Raw genomic sequence first — 9192 nt, forward strand, 5'->3', positions numbered from 1 at the left:
TAGAAGGTGCTCAGAGGAGAGTGTTTTATCACACGTCTTCTCATTTAAAGAACTGGACTGCAGATGAAATTTTCTTAAGATTTATTTATTTATATTAGTGGGTGCACAAGCCAGTGGGGGGAGGGGCAGAGGGAGAGAAAGAGAATCCTGAAGCTGACTCCCTGCTGAGCTCAGAGCCTGCTCAGGGGGTCAATCCCAGGACCCTGAGATCATGACCAGAGCTGAAATCAAAAGCCACCCAGGTGCCCCCAAATGAAGTTTTTAATAATCAACTGGAGAAGATGATCCACCTGTAGGAGTTCATCAGCTTATTTCACCGGCCAGTCAGCTTGCTCAAAGGCCCATGAATCTGGAAGACAATCATATAGCCAATGAAAAAGAGGAACACTTAGAGGATGGATGGGTCGAAGAGTCAAAGAATACTCAAACCTACTTGAGTTTGGTTTCCAAATGCAGGAAAACTGAAGCACCTTTATGTTTTTCATAACTGCCCCCCATAACCTCAGAAGGCTTACAGGAAATGCTGTTCTTTATAGCAAATGAATATTTAAGTTAAACAATTCTTTGATTTTTTTCCCTGAAAAATTAATTATAGGCATTATAAAATCAAATACTTGGGTGAAGAGTGGCACCTATAGGCAGTGCTGTGCTGGTCAATGCTGAGGGGGAGCTGCACTCATTTGCACCATGGTGTGAGTCCATTAAAGTCCAAACGTGATGTCGGCTGGCTGGCACAATTCCTGAGAACGTCCCGGTCGGTTCTAGCAGGCTCTCGCACAGCAGTGAGCAGGGGGAACTCACACAGAAGAATTATAAGGGTTCGGATTAAAGAAGTCTACTGACTTGGGCGCCTGGGTGGCTCAGTTGGTTAAGCGACTGCCTTCGGCTCAGGTCATGATCCTGGAGTCCCTGGATCGAGTCCCACATCGGGCTCCCCACTCGGCGGGGAGTCTGCTTCTCCCCCTGACCCTCCCCCCTCTCACGTGCTCGCTCTCTCTCATTCTCTCTCAAATAAATAAATAAAATCTTTAAAAAAAAAAAAAGAAGTCTACTGACTTGAAGTGGGGACAAACAGGGCTGGAAGAGGCTGAATAATGCTTTCAAACTCCCTGAGTAACACAAAGGAAGACAAAAAAAGGAGTTATCTCTAATGTGATCCGGCTTTTATGATAACTTTATCTTTCTGCACACTCAAGAGATACACCGAGAAACACATTGAGCTGTTTTATCTAATTCTGTCCATGACCCAGTTAAGGTAAGGCCAGTCTTCTGGAAACTATGAAAAACGGTGCCTAAGAAATGAGAACTGAAATCAACATAACGTCCCACCCGTATGTTAAACATTACTAAGACCACAGGTGATGGAGCAACTGACTTTAAGCAATTTACTCCTGGAAGATGAGACTATGAGCCCCCGAAAATTACTTGATTAGCAAGAGCGTCAGCATGCTCACCAATACTTGTTTAATAAGCCCCTAGCCTCACGTTGATCCAATGCTGTGATGTCACAAACTAGGCTCTCTGCCTGGCAAAACCCACCTCGGAGATTTCTTGACACAGGCCCTTAAAACCCTGTAAATATTCTTCACTCTTTTCCCCATTTGAGACCCTGCAAAGAAGCTGAAAGAATCTCAAAAACACTTACCTCCCCTCTCCACCCCGCTTTGGATGCTGTTGTTTGGACGAATACCTAGAACTATAACCAGTGTCTGTGATCGATGAAAGACCCTGCTCAGGACAAAAGGCAACAGGTTGAGAAAGGAAGGGAGGGGAGAATGGATGGAGTATGGCCAAGGCTGGAGAGAACACGGACCAGTCTTCAGATGGTGGGGCTGTCCGATCAGTCTCAGATTCACCAGCCTTCCCTCCCTGTTTATGGGGGTTGTAGACGGTTGGGTGCTGCCTGTTACTCAGTGCGGTTATGGGAGAGGGAGGGCATTTCCAGTGAGCTACACACTGGCAGGAAGAGCTCGCGTAGGAACAGAGGCAGGAACCCCTAGGAAGGTCACATGACATTCCCCAATTGTTTTCATCAGCAGTAGAGAAACCACTGGAGTAAGGCAGCCACGCAGAGCAAGGGCAGATATCTTGGTCTATCTTCCAGTCACTATTGACATTCTTTCTACGAGTCTCATGATAGATCCCAAAAGTGCAGTTTTACGCTGAATCACAGACACTTTATATGCAATGCTTAAATTACCATTCAGAAATACAGACACAATTTGTAAAATATTTCCACTTCTAGAAATTCTGCAAACATTGGGATCTACCTGGTACAGAAAGTGTCAGAACACCTCGTAATCCTGAGGGGACAAGAAAAGCCAGTCAAGGGGCGCCTGCGTGGCTCAGTCGTTAAGCGTCTGCCTTCGGCTCAAGTCATGATCCCAGGGTCCTGGGATTGAGCCCCGCATCAGGATCCCAGCTCAGCTGGGAGCCTGCTTCTCCCTCTCTCACTCCCCCTGCTGGTGTTCCCTCTCTCGCTGTGTCTGTCTCTGTCAAATAAACAAATAAAATCTTTAAAAAAAAAAAAGCCAGGGGCGCCTGGATGGCTCAGTTGGTTAAGCGACTGCCTTCGGCTCAGGTCATGATCCTGGAGTCCCAGGATCGAGTCCCGCATCGGGCTCCCTGTGCGGCGGGGAGCCTGCTTCTCCCTCTCCCACTCCCACTGCTTGTGTTCCCTCTCTCGCCATCTCTCTCTGTCAAATAAATAAATAAAATCTTTAAAAAAAATAAAAATAAAAATAAAATAAAAAAAAAAGCCAGTCAAGCCCTAGATTTATTGTTCCCAATCTCTTATTATTCTGAGTGCCTGGCAGATCCCAGCATTTCCACAATTGTCAGTTTATTAATTTATGATATATTAATTGTTGCTATTAATATAAATAACATTAAGTAGTATCAGTTTGTCAAATATTAAGAGTAATATGTTTATTAATTTTAAATATTTAAAACGATTCCCATCTGTCCAGGATTCAAAGCAGTGCTTACTACTTGTTTACAGCTGTCAAACTTGGAAACCATCAGCCTAAAAAGCACAAGTTTTTCGTTAGACCCAAGTTGAAGGAACCACGGCATTATTGGTGGAGACCAGAATCACTCACAAAATAACCAGGAGCTAAACACCAGTCTCTGTACCAAATCCTAGCTGGAATGTCTCATGTCGTTTTTTTTTTTCTTTAGGTATGTTCTTACAAGAATAATTTTCTGTATTAGACTTTTGTTTTATTAAGTTTCTCCTAAATGCCAACTTATGCAATCCTGCAGCAGTGGAAGTTTATCTTTACTGAAGTTTCGCTTGCTTTGCCAGCATTCAAGCTTGTCTGAGGAACTCCCTGGGTCTTCACTGCCTTGCCTCCTTCTCTCTCATTGACTTGTTTTTTTTCTCATTTCCCTCTTTAAATTGGTGAAATTGAGGTGTGCGTATTTTGCTTTTCTTTAGAATTATATAGATTTTCTAATGAGCTCCAAAAGTCTTGGTAATACCTCCGTTAGAATACTTTAATACTCTAATTGTCGTGGAAATAATCTGATACTCCAGGTAAACTCTGAGATTAAATGTGTGGTTGTTTAAAGGAAATACAGTACACCATTTATCCTCCAGTGTTTTACATTTACTATTTTCACACTTGATCTTAGGCAAAAGGCCAAGAAGCGATTACATCTACTATTTTCAAATAAATACCTTAGTTCGTAAGATCAAGAAGTGCCATAAGGGTTATAATGGGAAAAAAAATCAAAATGAAAACTATAGCTCCAAGCCCTCCACCTCCCTCCATTCCTGCTACGTAGACACAATCAACTCAATACTTACAGAATTTACAGATTTCTTAATATTTCCTTTTTAGGCATTATCAGTAGCTCCCTACCATAAGAACTCAGAATTTTTATTATTCCCCCACTCCTGCCAGATAAATTTCCCCTTCCCCATCATGCCAATAAAGCGATATACCAACACTTGATTAAATCACTTTTCACTGAACTTTATGACCCAAGAAATATCCTTCAGCTGAGCAAATGTAAATACTCTTCATTAATCAACATTATTTTCTATGGAGTTAACCATTGCCTCATTTTTCCATATGTTTTCCTTCCTTATTTTTCAAATGTACCAATCACTAAATCATCCCTTAAACTTTCCTATGGAACTATCAAGCTCTTGATGGTCAGACATCTATCAAAATCAGTTCTATTTATCTTTTCCACATCTGTCTGTGAGTCTTTTGTTCTAATTTGGGCAAGCTGTTGCTGATCTTCTGGGAATTTTGTCCTTCACCATCATTTTGGTTAACTCCCTTACCTCTTTCCTGTGTTCCACTTACCACTTCTGGGATTCTTTTTTTCTTGGTACACTCCCTCACTGAACTGGAGCATGTTCTATTCTGGCTTTGCAAGCAAAGATAGTTCTACACTAAATTGATAATTTGGCTAGGTATGGAATGTAAGTTGGAAGCATTTCTCCCCAGAACTGGGAAAGGCAAGAGTCCTTTAATTTCTATTAGTATCAATATTGAGAAGTCCAAAGCCATTCTGAAATTGGATTCTGTTGTGAGAGACCTATTCTCTCTCCTCCTGGAAGTTGTTAGACTCTTCTCTTTATCTTGATATTCAGAGAGATCCCTGAGAATGTTCTACGTTGGTGTGGATGTTTTCATTCATCATACTGGCATGTGAGGGACCCTTTCAATGTGAAAAGCCATCAATTTAAAATGGTTTGAAATTTTCCTCTCCTCCACTTTCTCAGTTCTCTTTGTAATTCCCATTGGTCAGATGATAAACTCTTTGGATTAATCTTTTTCAACTGTTTTTCATCTTTTTGCTTTCCTCTCTAGGACATTTCCATTGTTTTTCTTCTGTTTTACTGAATTTCATTACTGAAGTTTTTTATGTTGCAATTTTTTGTTTGTTTTCTTTGTACACAGTATTTCTAGAATACCTTTTCATTTCAATGAGAAAATTAATGGTTTTGAGGTTTTCCTCCAAATTCCAATACTATTGGTCTTTTTCTATCACATTCCAGATTTTTCTTAAATCATTTGCTGCTATTTTTTTAAAAATATTTTATTTATTTATTTGAGAGAGCTAGAGAGAGAGCAAGCGGGAGTGGGGGAAGGGGCAGGAGAGAGAGAATCCCAAGCTGACTCTGCGCGGAGCCCCCTTCCAGGACCGATCCCACAGCCCAAGATCATGACCTGAGCAGGTATCAAGAGTCAGGCGATTAACTGACTGAGCCACCCAGGCACCCCTGTTCATTTTTATCTACGGAGTAGGGTACTTCAAAGGTGACTGGGAATCTATGTGAAACACCAAATATGAGGTCTTTCCTCTTAGTTTACTAGTCTGCCTTGGGGCAAAGGATAAACCTGACTGCCAGCATTCCTGAAGCCATCTAGTGGCCTGGGTTTCACTGTTCACTATGCAAGCTTTCACTTATTTTCTCTTTTCAGTAAGATAACTCACCATCAACCAACACATTAAAAGGTCATTTATTTTTTAAGATTTTATTCATTTGAGAGGGAGAGAGAGAGTGAGAGCGCAAGGGAGGGGGGTGGGAGAGAAGCAGACTCCATGCTGAGCAGGGAGCCCAATGCAGGACTCGATCCCAGAACCCTGGGATCATGACCTGAGCCGAAGGCAGACGCTTAACCTACTGAGCCACCCAGGATCCCCAAAAGCCATTTATTTTTAACAAGGCATCCATTCACCAGTATTTAATGAATAACTACTGTGAACATTCACAGTGTTTAAGGTGAGACAAAGGTAAGTAAGACATCTTTTCTAAAGGGAAAATGCATTATTTAAGTTGTATGCTATGAAAGTATGACTCTATTGTCAAAAAGAATAAGCCACTAAACTTCCACTGGGGGGAATAAATCTCATCATGTTCTCAACTAGCCAGTGGTCTTGTATATGTCTGTATGTATGCATATATGTATAGATACTTTTGACACCTAATGGTATGTAGTATCTTCTCTTGGACCTAGTTTTTAAAATGATAGAAGACTTTTAAACCTTGTGTAGAAACTCTAATTTAGAGAAAAGTAACCAAAGAGAGGAACTGCAAATGCTTCAAGACTGAGAAACCATTAGCCAAACAGGGCTCTCAAGAACACCTTGGATTTTGATACTCATGTGAAAGCCACAGGGGAGTTTCCCAGACCAACCATCATGAACCAACAGGGAAATGGCTCTTGGGATTTCTAGTTAGTACAAACTCTTAACCTATAATGATCCATTTTTATGAGTAGTTGTAGCCTTCTCCTTAGCAGACACTTTTTGTGAACGTTGCCCCTAAGTCCAGAATTATTATATTCCATCTATCCAACAAGAATAAACTGTTGTGCATGTGTAAACAAAGACCTGTTCTTAATGACTGAAAAAATTTAATCCCTCCTCACGGTGGATTCTTTTTTTTTTTTTTTTTTAAGATTTTATTTATTTATTTGAGAGAGAGAATGAGAGGGAGGAGGGTCAGAGGGAGAAGCAGACTCCCTGCCGAGCAGGGAGCCCGATGTGGGACTCGATCCCGGGACTCCAGGATCATGACCTGAGCCGAAGGCAGTCGCTTAACCGACTGAGCCACCCAGGTGCCCACGGTGGATTCTTTTATTTGAAGCAAGTCAAATAGGTCTCCATCTCCCCTCCCTGTAGTCATCCCAGGCTTTAGATATGAGCTGGAAAGCTGGTCTACTCTTAGAGCAGAAAAAATTTGAGCTCTAATTTTTAAGTCATATTCAGAGACATGCTTGGGAAAACCTAATGGTCACTGGATCATGATGGAAGGCTATCAGAAAACTCATTAGTAGCAATTCTATTGACAAAACCAAAGAAAAACAATTCATAGAGAGTTCCTGAGACAAAAATTATACTCCAAAGCTCCAATGTCAGGCTGTCTTCTTTGCCCATTGATGTCAGGGATCCTTGTTCTGTTCTCTCATGTAAAGTACCTGACATATAATGATCGCTTGATATGGTTGATTGCATTGTTCACCAATCATTCAAAGCCCTTGCCATCATGGAATTTACATTACAGAGAAAGAGGATAGATAAATTAAATATGAATCCAGGTAATTACAGATGCTATAAAGGAAATAATGTCAGAGGAAGAGTGAGAATGAGATAGAATGTTCAGGGAAGGTCTTCTTTGTGGAGCGTAGACTGAGGAAGACAAGAGTGGAAGGAATGCTTCAGAAGGCCACCATAGTTGTCTGAGTGAAAGATAAGAGTTTGGACTAGTGTGGTAAGAGGAAAGAGAGCTTACAAACAGAAAAGTTTGATTTGGGATATGTATGGGAGGTAGCGTTAACAGCACTTGCTGATGGATTGAATATAGAATGGGAGCGAAACGACGAAATAAAGGAGTCAGTGAGGACTCCTGAGTAATTGGAAACAGAGCTTCATGAAGCTTATGTTAAGCATGGGAGGCCTAAGAGGTTGACACATTTGGGAACCTAGGGGTTCTGAGGGTGGGGAAGATATTCTTGATGAACATTCGCATGTCTTTTTCATCAGTTTTTGAAAAGCAGCTTTGGTCCTAAAGAGGTGACGCATGTCACACACCTCCTCCAGTTCCTCAAATTACTCGAGACCTGGGAAACGAGTCTCTCTGCCTTTCCCTCTAAAACCAGCCATCTAACTCCACGATGGTGAAAAGGATAGTATTTTCTCAGAGAAAATTCACACTTAAGGTTCCTCATCTCTGAAGTTCTGAATTTCAACATCATACATAGGAATAGCTTTTAGCTTCAGAAATTTCACAGGCCAAAGAACAAGAGTTAAGGAGATTACAAGTACCCTTTGACCCTCAGATCCACCCCTTCTTCAAAGGAAAATCCACTAGTATCTCTCAAGTATCTGGAATGACCACATAGTTAGATCTGAAATAAGAAACACAATGTGGAGCATCTTTAGTTGACTACAGAGTATTCATTAGAATAAACACAAAGCTCATTAAAATGCTCATTTAGAAAAAAAATATTCACCTAATTTGTAACCAATTTTTTAGTTAAAAATTTTACTATACAAATAATGTAGAATTATTTTCACAAAATGCATTTAACTCTCCATCAACTGCTTTTGAGAAATGTGAATTTCACCTTTACATTTTATCAGGCTTTGACTTCCCCTGCCTTCCCTCCCAGTCAATCCCATAGCAATCCCAGTTACCTGACTGAATACCTTTCCGGAAATACAATGTGTGTGGGTGGGACGATTAAACTGCCTGTTTATTTAAGAGTCTGTATTACTATTTGGTGATTTTTAGCGTATTTCTGACTCTGTAAATTAAAAGAGAGTTAAAAGAACGAGATGATACATATAAATTGTTTGGAACCTTACCTTGCAGACAGCATATTATAAATTAAATTATCTTAATATGTAGTATTTAAATTTACTATCCTTTTTGTCATCCTACTACATTCATCTATTGCTACAGAGAATTCCTTCTCCTGTGGGTATAAATTTCCAATCTGACACTAGGTTCTTTTCAGGGCAAATTTCCCATTCTCTCCTACACTTTCCAATCTGTAAAGACAACTAAAATGTAACCTTCTCCATCTTTTCACATTCCCTGTCTATGTGCTTTTTAACTTCCATTACCACTGATGGATGATATTTATCACACTGTAATCAGGAAACCAAGAAATCAGAACCTCAAATGGCTTCCCCGTGAATTCTTTATCTTCTCTTTATCCTTTTCTTGCTTTATACAAGATCAAGGAAATTAACTACAGTGAGGTCACTTACCTTTCCTTCTTTTAGCTTCAGATAGATTATTTCAAGCAGCCTGCCCTCTCAACTGAAGGTAGGAGTAGGTCTAGATTGGTAGCAGCTGTGAGCCTTCCCTTAATTCCTAACCCAGAAAGGTATCAGTAGTTCATCTATAAAGAGCCTCATAGCTTGACTTTGCTACACATTTGTAGAGAACTATTTCCAAGTAATAAGTACAGTATGAAATTGGATTTTTAACTTAAATGTATCCTAGGCAAAAAACTTACCATATGCAAAATGCTTTAAGGGTAGCAATATCTCCTCAGTGTGATGGGATGATCCTAGGCGTTTCAAACCACTGGTGGCTCCTGATGACCCAAGATATCCTTCATCTTACTTAGCCCAGATATCCAAGACGTATGGTTTCTTAAAGCAACTTCTATTACAACAATTTTCCTAAAACAGCAGTCTGATTGGCAGTCCCAG

Source organism: Neomonachus schauinslandi, chromosome 2 (genome assembly GCF_002201575.2).
Source record: "Neomonachus schauinslandi chromosome 2, ASM220157v2, whole genome shotgun sequence".
Taxonomy (NCBI): Eukaryota; Metazoa; Chordata; class Mammalia; order Carnivora; family Phocidae; genus Neomonachus; species Neomonachus schauinslandi.